The sequence below is a fragment of the Schistocerca cancellata genome, unplaced genomic scaffold (genome assembly GCF_023864275.1).
Source record: "Schistocerca cancellata isolate TAMUIC-IGC-003103 unplaced genomic scaffold, iqSchCanc2.1 HiC_scaffold_754, whole genome shotgun sequence".
Taxonomy (NCBI): domain Eukaryota; kingdom Metazoa; phylum Arthropoda; class Insecta; order Orthoptera; family Acrididae; genus Schistocerca; species Schistocerca cancellata.
The window spans coordinates 1,956,358-1,969,311 of record NW_026046765.1 but is presented as its reverse complement, the minus strand read 5'-3'; the positions used below and the strand labels follow the sequence as shown (position 1 = coordinate 1,969,311).

Genomic DNA, 12,954 nt, shown 5'->3' with positions numbered 1-12,954 from the left:
ACTGTTGCGTAAGGTTAGCTCGATGTGCGGGTGCGTTGTCTTGGTGAAACAGCAAACGCGCAGCCCTTCCCGGACGTTTTTGTTGCTGTGCAGGAACGAATTTGTTCTTCAAATCATTTTCGTAGGATGCACCTGTTACCGTAGTGCCCTTTGGAACGCAATGGGTAAGGATTACGCCCTCGCTATCCCACAACATGGACATCATCATTTTTTGAGCACTGGCGGTTACACGAAATTTTTTTGGTGGCGGTGAATCTGTGTGCTTCCATTGAGCTGACTGCCGCTTTGTTTCTGGATTGAAAAATGGCATCCACGTCTCATCCATTGTCACAACTGACGAAAAGAAAGTCCCATTCATGCTGTCGTTGCGCGTCAACATTGCTTGGCAACATGCCACACGGGCAGCCATGTGGGCGTCTGTCAGCATTCGTGGCACCCACCTGGATGACACTTTTCGCATTTTCAGGTCGTCGTGCAGGATTGTGTGCACAGAACCCACAAAAATGCCAACTCTGTAAGCGATCTGTTCAACAGTCATTCGGCGATCCCCCAAAACAATTCTCTCCACTTTCTCGATCATGTTGTCAGACCGGCTTGTGCGAGTCCAAGGTTGTTTCGGTTTGTTGTCACACGATGTTCTGCCTTCATTAAACTGTCGCACCCACAAACGCACTTTCGACACATCCATAACTCCATCACCACATGTCTCCTTCAACTGTCGATGAATTTCAATTGGTTTCACACCACGCAAATTCAGAAAACGAATGATTGCACGCTGTTCAAGTAAGGAAAACGTCGCCATTTTAAGTATTTAAAACAGTTCTCATTGTCGCCGCTGGCGGTAAAATTCCATCTGCCGTACGGTGCTGCCATCTCTGGGACGTATTGACAATGAACGCGGCCTCATTTTAAAACAATGCGCATGTTTGTATCTCTTTCCAGTTCGGAGAAAAAAAAATCAGAGGCCTTAGAACTTGAATGCACCTCGTAGTTTGCTTCCTGAATAAACGTCATTCTAACCATATCGCAACTGCGTGGCCTGCATCATTTGTGGATCGCTAATTAAGCTGATGATATTATTATTACTGTTATTATATGTTATATTAACTTTGTATTTCGCAAACTTGTCATCAGCCAGACAATCTGACCAAAGGGTCACAAGTGTCTAATTTAGGGCGTGTAGTGCAACACGTGCGGTCTACCCCTAGACGAGTTTGAGCCAAAACATTTCGAGGAAGAGGAACCCCTTGTGAGCCCGAACATCTTTAGGATGTTAGCTCGCATGCTGTAACGCCTAAGTTTACTGAATGTAGAAAGTGACTTTTTATGGTAAATATTTTGAGTTAATCTGCATGCAGTTCCCATTGACAGCGAACTTCGTTTGCAACTTTTTCCAGACCGTTTTCTTGTATGGTTTCCGCCAAGTATTTAAATTGGGAAAACCCTTCTATTTTTTCAGCTTTGGTCCTTGTTTGCTGCATGGCATATATTCGGTTCTTTCGAAGGCTATTTGTAGTCCTACTTTTTCCGTAACATATTTAAGGACTTGAATTTGTTTTTGAGCTGTGGTAGCGTCCCCAATTAAACTGCCAGATCATCTGCAAAGACGAGGCAATCTACCCTAATATTACTTCTACCTAACTTGATTGATTGATCTATATTTTGACTCGACTTTTGCTCTCGACATTCTATAATGACCTTTTCCGAAATTCAGTTAATGGGGAGAGACCATCTCCTTGTCTACCACAACTCTAATATCAAATGGTTCAGAAATTTCTCCCATGGAATTTAACTTTAGATCTAATGTTGGTTAATGTTTCCTTAATCAGTGTTAGAGTTTTGTTATCTAGTCCTTGTTCCTTTAAAAATTGGAAAAGAGATTAACAAGCAACTGAGATGTATGCCTTCGTAAAATCTACAAAGGCACATACAGTACTTGATAATTAATTGAAACCCTCAGCTGCCGACAGGTATTGTTGATATACCTCGATGGGGACAGCTGTAAATGTGTGCCCCGACCGGGACTCGAACCCGTGATCTCCTGCTTACATGGCAGACGCTCTATCCATCCGAGCCACCGAGGCCAAAGGTGAATAGCATGACTCCAGGGACTTACCCCCGCGCACGCTTCCCGTGAGACCCACATTCCCAACTGTCCACAATCTACATACGTAATGTACCTATTAGATATTTTCTCATTTTCGTTTTTGAAGCAAACAATTTTGAGGTTGGTAAGCGATTAGTTTTGTTTTGAATACATAGTTACTTAATCCACTAAATTTCGGGCATGCAGCCGCGCAAATAAAATTTCCTCCACTGATATTTCGGCCGCGTATCGTCCGGCCATCTTCAGAGTGACTCACTCTGAAGATGGCCGGACGATACGCGGCCGAAATATCAGTGGAGGAAATTTTATTTCCGCGGCTGCATGCCCGAAATTTAATGGATTATTCATTACGCCGCTAGAAGTTGAAAATGCACATAGTTTCTTATATTTTACTTTTGGAAGTCTTTTTCTATTTCTAAAAGTTAGAGATTTTCTTAGTTTTTGTTAGTCTGTCGGATTAATTTGGATGTTTCTTTTCTTCTAATTAGAAAAGTGTTGTACAAATTTTCAGTTTTATTACTATTCCAATTTTTTAATGCCTCATGCCTAGACTTAGCTGCTGCTTCACAATGCGCGTTCCACGAAGTTGTTTATGTTTCTTCAGAAGCGGAATTGAATTTTTTTCTGTTTTGAAGAACTTTTCTTTCAGGCTTTGCCAATTGTTGGATTGTTTTTTGTCAAGTTCGCTTGCTAAAGTTGAATTTATTTTGTTGTTGTTGTGGTCTTCAGTCCTGAGACTGGTTTGATACAGCTCTCCATGCTAATCTATCCTGTGCAAGCTTCTTCAACTCCCATTACCTACTGCAACCTACATCCTTCTGAATCTGCTTAGTGTATTCATATCTTGGTCTCCCTCTACGATTTTTACCCTCCACGCTGCCCTGCAATGCTAAATTTGTGATACCTTGATGCCTCAGGACATGTCCTACCAACCGATCCCTTCTTCTAGTTAAGTTGTGCCACAATCTTCTGTTCTCCCCAATCCTATTCAATACCTCCTCATTAGTTACGTGATCTACCCACCTAATCTTCAACATTATTCTGTAGCACCACATTTCGAAAGCTTCTATTCTCTTCTTGTTTAAACTATTTATTGTCCATGTTTCACTTCCATAGATGGCTACACTCCATACAAATACTTTCAGAAACGACTTCCTGACACTTAAATCTATACTCGATGTTAACAAATTTCTTCTTCAGAAACGCTTTCCTTGCCATTGCCAGTCTACATTTTATATCCTCTCTACTTCGACTAACATCAGTTGTTTTGCTCCCCAAATAACAAAACTCCTTTACTACTTGAAATGTCTCATATCCTAATCTAAATCCCTCACCATCACCCGACTTAATTTGACTACATGCCATTATCCTCGTTTTGCTTTTGTTGATATTCATCTTATATCCTCCTTTCAAGACACTGTCCATTCCGTTCAACTGCTCTTCAAAGTATTTTGCTGTCTCTCACAGAATTACAATGTCATCGGTGAACCTCAAAGTATTTATTTCTTCTCCCTGGATTTTAATACCTACTCCTAATATTTGTTTCGTTTCCTTTACTGCTTCCTCAATATACAGATTGAATAACATCGAAGAGAGGCTACAACCCTGTCTCACTTCCTTCCCAACCGCTGCTTCCCTTTCATGCCCCTCGACTCTTGTAACTGCCATCTGATTTCTGTACAAATTGTAAATAGCCTTTCTCTCCCTGTATTTTACCCCTGCCACGTTTAGAATTTGAAAGAGAGTATTCCAGTCAACATTGACAAAAGCCTTCTCTAAGTCTACACATGCTAGAAACTTAAATTTGCCTTTCCTTAATCTTTCTTGTAAGATAAGTCGCAAGGTCACTATTGCTTCACGTGTTCCAACATTTCTATAGAATCCAAACTGATCTTCCCCGAGATCGGCTTCTACCAGTTTTTCCATTCGTCTGTAAAGAATTCGCGTTAGTATTTTGCAGCTGTGACTTACTAAACTGATAGTTCGGTAATTTTCACATATGTCAATACCCGCTTTCTTTGGGATTGGAGTTATTATATTCTTCTTGAAGTCTGAGGGAATTTCGCCTGTCTCATACATCTTGCTCACCAGATGGTAGAGTTTTGTCAGGACTGGCTCTCCCAAGGCCGCCAGTAGTTCTAATGGAATGTTGTCTACTCCCGGGGCCTTGTTTCGACTCAGGTCTTTCAGTGCTCTGTCAAACTCTTCACGCAGTATCGTATCTCCCATTTCATCTTCATCTACATCCTCTTTCATTTCCATAATATTGTCCTCAAGTACATCGCCCTTGTATAGACCCTCTATATACTCCTTCCACCTTTCTGCTTTCCCCTCTTTGCTTAGAACTGGGTTTCCATCAGAGCTCTTGATATTCATACAAGTGGCTCTCTTTTTTTCCAAAGGTCTCTTTAATTTTCCTGTAGGCAGTGTCTATCATAGCCCTAGTGAGAAAAGCCTCTACATCCGTTCATTTGTCCTCTAGCCATCCCTGCTTAGCCATTTTGGACTTCCTGTCGATATCATTTTTGCGTAATACTAGTGTTGATCGTCTATTAAACTTCGAGGTATTCACATGTGGCACTTGAAGTTAAAATCTGAAACTCGATGATTTTTCTGTTACATGTTTATTGAGAAGCCACATCAGCCACTGTAATTTACAACAAGTTAAATAAGTAATTAAAGAAAATTGAGGCTCACTGTAGACCATTTTAATAGTTTTCTCTTTTACGAAACTTAACTTAAACCTAGATTATAGATGTGATATGGCATAGGTCATCCTTCGATCCATTATAGAACTTGGAAACCCATTCAGGGAGTATTCGTTAACATTTATGTTGAACGCAGTTGGTTTTTATCATCCTGTATTAAAATATTTCCTTTTTCAGTAGTGCAATTTATAAACAATGTTTTGTGAGTAGAATAAAAATTCCAATGGTAAACGTAACTGATTTTTTGACGTTATATTACCAGCTAACTAAAAATAGGAAAGCCTTGAACCCCTTCAACTAAATTTAGTTAGTATTAAGATTCTTTTACAGGGAGTGCAGTGGAGCTGACGCTGAAATCATTAAGTATTTGATTATATCATCGCTAGTCTCTCTGAACTCTTCTTAACTCTACACTACATGTGTGGTCCAGTGTCTCCTTACCAGCAACAGGTCCCAGGTTCAAACTAGTCAATTCCCTTAAAAACACACTCAGAACATCGTTGCGCGAAAGTGGTAGAAAGTTACGTCTCAGAGCAAACAGACACCACGTAGAATGTTAGACGTTATTCGACCATGTCATATCAATGGGGGTCAGCCTCGAATGAGCCCATCTACTTGTAATAACTCATTTCCTCGTTTCCTTTTGGCAGGTAAAAATGACTGATGAAAGCTATATGCTTCACCCATAATCTATAAACTGAGGGATCTTGGGAAGTTTGTGCAAGACACGGCGAAGGAAATTCCAATTGTTATGTCAACTGGAAAAAGTCATGCACTAATGTTAGCAGATCAATTGTGGCGTTGTTAAAGAGGGCAGATTACAGTACGCCCATCCAGGGGCGTCCAACGTGTGAAACCGAGTTGTTTGTAGGAGGGACTGGAGCGGGAAATAGCTTACAGAACATTCTTGCACCGCATCCTTATTTTCAGAAGACACGTCCACGATGGATATACACTGTATTGGATCCAGCGGTATTTCCTACAAATTGTAAGGGTATGGAATACTTGAAACTGTGGCGCAGCAGATTAATGCTAAATGGTACATAGTATGAGATTTCATGGGCATCTTTTCGGTTTCCAGCCACTATAACCGGGGCTACGTGTCAGAACCGGAAGTATCCGCTACTGAATTTGCCCTATAAACCCTTAAGCATATTGACGGCTAAGTTAGTGGCATTGTTGAACGACACCTTGGACGCCACCTTGATGAGTTCTCTGGACGAGCTTATGGCAGTGCAGAACGGGAACATTAACGTGGAACTGACGTATGACGTCCCAACACGTTCCACAGTATCGCAGTACACACCTCCACAAATTCATGGTGTAATAAGATTCAGTGGTAGGCGTTCTTGAGCCAGAAACCGTACTCAAACTACGCTGACCTTGAAGTCGTCATCCAGTGCTGCTTACAAGCAGAGTTGCGTCCCTGTCGAAGTAGACACAGACTGCGCTAGGGAAAGGGCTGGGCCGCGCAGGCCGCGGCGTCATGGCCACCCAATGACGCGCTTCCGTCCCGACTCTGCTGGACAGAAAGAGCTGCCGTTTCTGTAATAGTAGTAGACCGAGATCACACAAAGACTGCCTGTTTTAGGCCTATTCTAAAACAAGCACGCCAACGTAGGTTTTTCCACCAATAATAAATTTTAGTAAAGAGATGTTCAGTCTTTCCCACACATTATTAACCATTAAGACAGGTCTGGAATTTGTAAATTAAATTGTAATAAATTCTACATTGGTCAGTCAGGTAGAAGGTTTTGAAAAGATATAGGGAACACTTTAATGTCGTACAACTGGATCACTTACGTAAATCCGGCTTTGCCGCCCACCTTGCGGATAATAATCATTTAGTTCGAAATCCAAAAAGCACCTGTTGCAGATAACCACGGTACGCTGCATCTTCTGCAGGAGATTTAGACCCATGCATGCATGAAGTCTTTCCCTGAATTAATTCTGAATGAGCAAATAGAGTCATCCAACACCACTTTCCCTAGTTAGTTCCCAAAACTTTTCTCGTATTTTAAAGGAACATAATATAACCAAGTTCCATAGTAGCCATAGCTCATCTTCAGTGCTGTCTCATTTAAAATTTTTATCCTCTTGGCATGGTTATAATATGAATCATTTATGTTTAACTGCAAAATCCATGTTTATGTGATATTCTGAGTCAGGCATGTACAGGGTGTTTCAAAAATGACCGGTATATTTGAAACGGCAATAAAAACTAAATGAGCAGCGATAGAAATACACCGTTTGTTGCGATATGCTTGGGACAACAGTACATTTTCAGGCAGACAAACTTTCGAAATTACAGTAGTTACAATTTTCAACAACAGATGGCGCTGCGGTCTGGGAAACTCTATAGTACGATATTTTCCACATATCCACCATGCGTAGTAATAATATGGCGTAGTCTCTGAATGAAATTACCCGAAACCTTTGACAACGTGTCTGGCGGAATGGCTTCACATGCAGATGAGATGTACTGCTTCAGCTGTTCAATTGTTTCTGGATTATGGCGGTACACCTGGTCTTTCAAGTGTCCCCACAGAAAGAAGTCACAGGGGTTCATGTCTGGCGAATAGGGAGACCAATCCACGCCGCCTCCTGTATGTTTCGGATAGCCCAAAGCAATCACACGATCATCGAAATATTCATTCAGGAAATTAAAGACGTCAGCCGTGCGATGTGGCCGGGCACCATCTTGCATAAACCACGAGGTGTTCGCAGTGTCGTCTAAGGCAGTTTGTACCGCCACAAATTCACGAAGAATGTCCAGATAGCGTGATGCAGTAATCGTTTCGGATCTGAAGAATGGGCCAATGACTCCTTTGGAAGAAATGGCGGCCCAGACCAGTACTTTTTGAGGATGCAGGGACGATGGGACTGCAACATGGGGCTTTTCGGTTCCCCATATGCGCCAGTTCTGTTTATTGACGAAGCCGTCCAGGTAAAAATAAGCTTCGTCACTAAACCAAATGCTGCCCACATGCATATCGCCGTCATCAATCCTGTGCACTATATCGTTAGCGAATGTCTCTCGTGCAGCAATGGTAGCGGCGCTGAGGGGTTGCCGCGTTTGAATTTTGTATGGATAGAGGTGTAAACTCTGGCGCATGAGACGATACGTGGACTTTGGCGTCATTTGGACTGCAGCTGCAACACGGCGAACGCAAACCCGAGGCCGCTGTTGGATCACCTGCTGCGCTAGCTGCGCGTTGCCCTCTGTGGTTGCCGTACGCGGTCGCCCTACCTTTCCAGCACGTTCATCCGTCACGTTCCCAGTCCTTTGAAATTTTTCAAACAGATCCTTTATTGTATCGCTTTTCGGTCCTTTGGTTACATTAAACCTCCGTTGAAAACTTCGTCTTGTTGCAACAACACTGTGTTCTAGGCGGTGGAATTCCAACACCAGAAAAATCCTCTGTTCTAAGGAATAAACCATGTTGTCTACAGCACACTTGCACGTTGTGAACAGCACACGCTTACAGCAGAAAGACGACGTACAGAATGGCGCACCCACAGACTGCGCTGTCTTCTATATCTTTCACATCACTTGCAGCGCCATCTGTTGTTGAAAATTGTAACTACTGTAATTTCGAAAGTTTGTCCGCCTGAAAATGTACTGTTGTCCCAAGCATATTGCAACAAACGGTGTATTTCTATCGCTGCTTGTTTAGTTGTTATTTCCGTTTCAAATATACCGGTCAATTTTGAAACACCCTGTAAGAGCACTACATCATATTTCTTAAATTGTAATCAACAAAATAGGCTACTATTTTTAATGTAGAATATAACTTTATGTTTGAACTTACAACTCTGTGTTCACGTACTATACATAATACTACTACTACTACTACTACTAGTAGTAGTAGTAGTAGTAGTAGTAGTACGGTATTCTGCCTTACTGCAGGTCTTGCCATGGGTTAAGCCTCTTCCACTTTTGTCTGTCCATAGCCAGTCTTTTCATTTCTGAATATTTGCCTCCTTTGATATTGTCCAGCATTTCATATCTTGTTTTTCCTCTTCCCCTTTCCCCCCCCCCCTCCCCACTCACCATTCCCTCTATTCCTTCCTTCAATAAACAGTCATTGCTCAAACAATGCCCAATCCAGTTCCGTTTTCTCTTTCTAATAACTTTGAGCATGTTTCTTTCTTCTCCAGCTCTTCCTAATACGTCTTCATTCCTTACTCGGTCTTGCCATTTCACTTTTTCCATTCTTCTCCATATCCACATCTCTAGTGCCTCCAATGTTCTTTCATTTTCCTTCGTCAATGTCCAGGTCTCCGCACCATACAGTGTAACGCTCCAGGTGTAACATTTGACAAGTCTTTTCCTCAGTGGTTTTCCTAGTGGTCCACAAAGTAATTTCTGTTTCCTCTTGATTGCTTTTTTTGCCATTGCAATTATTTTCCTTAATTTCTGTTGAGCAATACATATCATCCATTACTACACTTCCCAAGTAATTGAAGTTATTCACTTCCTCTCCCCCTATTTTCATATGGCATTTTCTCCCCTTTCCTCCAATTACCATGCTTTTCGTTTTTTCTTGTTAATCGTCATTCCATATTCTTCTAATTTGGTGTTTAGATCATCTTACATTTGTTCCATCTCTGTTGCACTCTCTGCCATCACAACCATGTCGTCTGCAAATCTTATACACTCCACCCTCCGACCCCCTATACATACATAACAGTGGCCTTTTGCAAAGAGTACTATGCGTCATTCGCCTCTTACTTATTTTGCATTTATCTCGAGCCTGTCGACCAGCGGAAAGTGCCAAGCGACTGAAAAAAAGTCCAGGTTATTCCCTTATATAAGGAGGGTAACAGAACGGACCTGCAAAATTACAGGCCAATACCCTTCATATCGGTTTGCTAGACAATTATGCAGCATGTTATGAGTCTGAATATGATAAACTTCCTAGAGATCGTAAAGCTCATGGCCACCAATCAGCACAGCTTTAGAAAGCACCGCTTGGGGGAAACCAGCTTGCTCTTTTCTCACATGATGTACTGCGAACTATGGATGAAGGACAACAGGCAGATTCTACTTTGCTAGATTTCAGAAATGCATTCGTCATGTACCCCACTGCAGGCTGTTAACGAAGGTACGTGCATATTGTCCCCGGTAAGTGACGGGCTCGAAGACTTCTTAAGTAATACAACACAATACAGTAAACTCCCGTTAATCCGAATCGCGTTTACCCGAAATCCCCTTTACCCGAACAAATTTTTCCGAATTTCGCGACCCACATTGGCGCTGCCTAACGCATCGCGCACTACGCTTTTGGCTAGCTGTACTGGCACTTGACAAGCTTCAACTTGCTTGCGCCCGGAGCCATGCATTCGCTGGTGTTTTTCGGCAGTCTACTTCTAATCGGTGCACTGGCGCTTGTCAAAAGTCCGAATGTCGTCAATTCGTGCGTGTATTGGTTGAAGTTTTAGCGTGTTTCTTGTTCGTATTGCGGTGATTCATGCCACTGACATCTATTGGAACTCCTTAGAAGTACAGTACGTACAGTATTGCGCTATGCAGTGCGGCGTAGCTCTGTCGAATTGACAATGAGAGTGCGCGCCAAACACTTTCCGCCTGTTGGCGGTGCATCACACGAAGCCGAGCGTTTAACAATTTAACAGCGAACATACAACGCACGGTTCTGTTGCCGCTTTGACTTGGGTAGGACAGGGGAGAGGGGATAGATGTATCGAATGTTTTCATACGATGGCTGCCACAGTCTGGTTTCAAAACTCAAAAGTTTTCACAAGTCTGTCTCGAATGTTGTCAAGTCGTGCATCTGTGTGTTTTCGTTTTAACGTTTCGCGCTCGCGCTACGTGCTTTAAAATGTCCAGAGATCAAACTGGTCAAAAACCAATATTAATAGGTTAAACAAAAATAACTAAATGTAGGAAAATGGAGGAGTTTGAGGGAACATACAGTGTGGTGGTAATGCATTTTGACATTACCATTATATTCAAAACTGTCGCTATGTAACAGTTTGCATTAATTATTGCTTAATTATGTATTCTGTAGTTACATTGATAATTGTTTGTTCTTCTATTTGGTTTGTGTATCACTCTCCATGTTTTATACCTCCTGATGTAGCCATGTCAAGCACTAATTTTATTTTATTTTATTAGTTTTGTTTATTAATAGAAACTGTTATGTGGGCATGCTGTTCCTATTTTGTGTTAAAATCTTTCCTGTCTACTCCATTTTCATTTATTTACTCTTCAATTTTTTATTTTTCATTGCATTACCACCACACTGCCAAAGATGTTACTTAGTGTATGTTTCTGCTGCAGTCTAGGCATATTACTTCTCTTCCAATGTTGTTTGCAAACATTGTAACTTCTTTGGTGACCATAGTAAATGTCTGAAGATGGCCTTGTAAGCCGAAAACCGGTTAAAGCAATTAAAGTGATACTGTGGAACAAAAGCAAACTGGTGCTTTTCATTTACAACTGAGAAAATTTAGTGAACCGCCATTTGGAGCTGACTGTAGATCGATCCTACTGCCGCCAACATACATGTCGCTTAGGGAACACAAAGATAAGATATGAGAAAATAGGGCTTATATGGAGGCATATAGGCGGTTGTTTTTCGCTCGCTCTGTCTCCGAGTGGAACCGGAAAGGAAACCAGTAGTTGCGGTAAAGGATACCCCCCTCTGCGAGAAGTGTGTGTGTTGATACTAGATGTAGATGTACAGCGCCGTTCCATTCAGTGTTAACATACTTTTCTGATCACAATGGAATGCATAAATGATCTTGTTACATAATTATATAGCTTAGACACATAAACCACTCATTATGTGAGTAGGTTTGTGTGTGTCGAATCTAAATGTAGTTCTCACATAATTCTTGACAACACATTATAATGTCTCTCTACTGATATATAAAGACAAGTCGTTGTTGAACATTGTTACGAAAAATTCTGAAAAGTTCTTGAAGGATTTACTTCAATATTTTACATGATAATCTAATAATGACTCGCAATATATAATATATAAGTATATAAAAAGGAATAATGTCATTGGCAGAAAACCTCAAAGAGTTCTTGATTGATTTCCTTCAGATTTATACATGATATTCTAATGAACATTTGGATGAACATACACTGTACTTTTTTAAACTGCACATAATATATAAGTATTTATGTAATATGTAAAGGAGAATTGTTATCATAATCCTCGAAAAGTTCTTGAGTGGTTTAATGAAACTTTTGCATGATACCCTTATGTACATTGAGACAGACATAGCCTACACATATTTTAATTTATACATATATATGTGCAGCATGTAAATGTGTATATAATATATGAAGGGGAAACTCGTTGCCAAGAAGCTCCAAAAGAATTTGACTGATTTCCTTAGGGTTTTTATACATAACGTTAAAAAACCTGCGGACACACATAGGCTATATAATTTTAGTAGGGAAATGTTGTTAGCAAACATCTCGAAAAGCTCTTGAAATAATAATAGAAAGGGTTCAAGGTAAGAGAGAGTGTGGAAGAGGAGAGGGACAAAGGAGGAGGGAGAAAATGGACACACAGAGGGGGAAGGAGGAGATAGAAAATGTGGAGGAGGTAATTGGCAGAGAGGAGTCAGGAAGTGACAGAGAAACAACGGAGAGGAGGTGATAGAGAAATAGGGAGGAGAAGATGAACAGAGAGGTCGGGAAACAGAGATTATGACTCATACCCACTTCCCAAATATATTTAGCAGTTGTGAAACATTGCTGGGTTCGCTATGACCCATGTAAATTAAATTTTTGTTTCCAGTCTTTAAATAAATTTCATCACTTTTTTAAAGAAATATTTTACTGTGCCAATATGTTCTACACAGCATCTGTAACTCAACATCGCTACTATCTTAGCATCTTAGAAACTAATGTTCGTATTACTTAAGTGAAACAGGGCCAAGTTTTGTAAATGATGGGAGTGTATTAAACCTGTTTTCACGGAAATTAACTGTACTTATATACTGCATATTGGAGGATGTAATTAATTTTAGAATGTATGATGGAAACACATAACCAGTCCATAGTACAGTAATAAACACCATGCCAGTTATCAACAGATTTCACATTCTATTAGCCTTAAGATAATTTCATGTTTTTTTCAGAAAATTACAAAAAAG

At 40.8% G+C, this 12,954-nt stretch overlaps 1 non-coding gene across 1 annotated transcript; it reads right to left on the bottom strand.

Moving 5' to 3' along the window:
• Positions 1-2,010: 2,010 nt before the first annotated feature.
• Trnat-ugu (transfer RNA threonine (anticodon UGU)) lies at positions 2,011-2,084 on the bottom strand. The gene has a single exon. It is a non-coding gene; the product is annotated as a tRNA-Thr (tRNA).
• Between the last annotated feature and the right edge of the window lie 10,870 nt (positions 2,085-12,954).